Genomic DNA, 2,586 nt, shown 5'->3' with positions numbered 1-2,586 from the left:
CTGTCCAATGACGCATTTGATGACAATAAATGCATAGGCTCTCCACTCATCTGGGTTAACAACGGCGGCGTCTATTTATGATCTGTACGGTTATTTATACAAGCCTGCACATGAGATTGCCTTTTGCAGACTCATGAGCGCGCCGAGCAGAAAACATTCTTCCTCTTCCATCTCTACCTCTTTTTGTCCTGCTGTTTTTGATATGTGCCTGCTCCTCCGGGACTCCACTTGTTTCTCTTTGCGCATCCTCTCAGGGAGAGAACGAGGGAACTCCTACTCAGAAGTGGGACGTTCAGTTCTGCTCATTAAAAATAATTGGTCTGTGTTCAATTAAGGCTCAGTGATGCGCCTTTGATCTGGCTGGCTTAGTATTTTTTATCTGATTGCCTGAGAGTGATAATAAAGGTTTGAATGAAGTGATGGTTGGGAAGTGTGAATGCACATCTGCAGGACGGTCCACTGTGATGAGATGATACCACCGCTTTACCTTTTTTTTTTTTCCCCCCTCTCTGTGTCTCTTTCTCTCTGTGATTTGCTGCTTTCGGCTCCTCCTGTTTGCGGATCGATACTGCGAGGAACGCTGCAAACAAACACTGATACAGGAGGCATAAGGCACATAAAAGTTCATGCACACTGTACACATGCTCCCACACACATTGTAAACCCACTCACCCAGCTGCCTGCCCACACACACTTTGTATTTCTTACTCTCGCACACTCTATTACTTTATTGAAGGAGCTCTGCAGCATGAGCATGTTAATGTGCTGGCAGTGGTTCCTGTTACACTGGAAAGCTGTTCTGTTGAATCCCAATAGCCCAGGGACAGAAAGCACACTAAGCCAAGCTTTGACTGCAGTTATGCTCCAACACTGTTACTTTAATAATTTTCTCTCTCATCCCCTTGCTCATCCTCTTTGAACCTCTCTCTTCCCTCTGCCTTCCTCTGCTTTCTCACTTTCCTAATCTCTATTCCCTGACCACCCTCCTCATCCAATTTGATACGTCTGCTCAATCTCGCCTGCCTTTTCGGCAAACTGCTTCTATTTCTCACCTTTTCGCTTTGTGTTCCGCCCACAGTTCTTCTTCACCTGCTTGTGGTTTTACGAGTCTCCCCGAATTCGCCCCAGTTTTTACACGCATGCATGATTCATACGCAGCGAGGATCGATGCATTTTTTAGCAGTGAGGGCCCTGTAAGGATGTGCATTTCTGCTGAGCTACTTAAACGCGCGATCATTAGCGCAATCATAAATTATGTTACATCAGCACACATGGATGTTTCCTTAAATATGTGAACTGCACACTTAATGCGGAGATGCAACACACGTGAGATCTTTTGTCTCGCTGCAGATTTGCTCGCCGAGGCCGTACGCGGGGAAAACGTGCGCTCGCAGTGCAATCGATAGTTGCAGCCGCTGATGTTGATGATGTTGCTGCGATCAATTATTTGCAGGAACATCAAAGACACACAAGGTGAAAGGGTGTCTGTAAAACTCTCAGTTTATTGGTTTTGCTGGTCTGCCATTAAGATGGCAAAACATACCGCGGATGTTTATTATATTTTCAAGTCTGTATGGATCTGACGAGGAGAAGAACAGCCTCCTCTGCTGGAGTGAAAACAATGTGGCAGAGACATAAATACTCTAATGTGTTTGATGAATGAATGGGTGTCAGTAATCCTGATTGATTTACAATACAACATCGAATGCAGCACTTATCTCCGCAGGTCGGTGGAGCGCGGTTGGGCATCGAGGAAGCCTGCAGGGATTTTAGGCTCTCTGCAGGCCTCGTTCAACAACATCTCTTTCACAAGCGGGATAAATAGGGCTTAGCGGCAGCATCTCCACTGTGGCTGTTCATTTACTGATCATTAAATATGCCAGACTGTCAGGGCTACTTTAAATAATGCAGGCACACAGGATCAAGGTCAGCTGTTGGTCGAGCGACTGCGAGAATGAAAAGTGGCTGAAGAACTTTTAAACAAAGGACTGAGGGGTTTAGAAACAGCCGTGATGTTGACATTTACCACGTGACACGACACATAGTTTACTTTGTACGGTGAAATAAATGAATGTACTTTGTCAAAATGTCCGCAGTGTGACTCAGTAATGTCACCTAGAGCCAGTTTAAAGATACCAGAACAAGTCAGACTGTAGCACCAAGAGCCCAGAGTACCGAGTTAAGCTCAAGTGTGTCATTTGTAAGTTTAAAGATGTGATGAATCTTGTTTCAAAACTGACATAACCTTGGGCGTTGCTATAGCTCACCAGGTTGAGCTGGCGTCTTACGTACAGGGACCGTAGTCTTCGATGTGGAGATCATGAGTTGGAATCCCGCTCATTGCCCTTTTCCACAGGTCCCATTCTTCTCCACCACTTTCCTGTCTCCCTCTCTACTACTGCACAATCAAATAATAAACAAATAAAAATAACATAGCCTTACTTCAAAGCAACAGATTTATGGCAGGAATCTAACAGATTCAAATGTCCAAGTGCTGCCTCAGAAAAACAAGTTGTGGTTTAGTACATTTAATGTAATGAAAGGTTGATGTACAGTTGAAACCAGAACATCCACTGTATAAAAAGA

Source organism: Stegastes partitus, unplaced genomic scaffold (genome assembly GCF_000690725.1).
Source record: "Stegastes partitus isolate 25-593 unplaced genomic scaffold, Stegastes_partitus-1.0.2 Scaffold815, whole genome shotgun sequence".
Taxonomy (NCBI): Eukaryota; Metazoa; Chordata; class Actinopteri; family Pomacentridae; genus Stegastes; species Stegastes partitus.
This window is presented reverse-complemented; position numbering follows the sequence as displayed.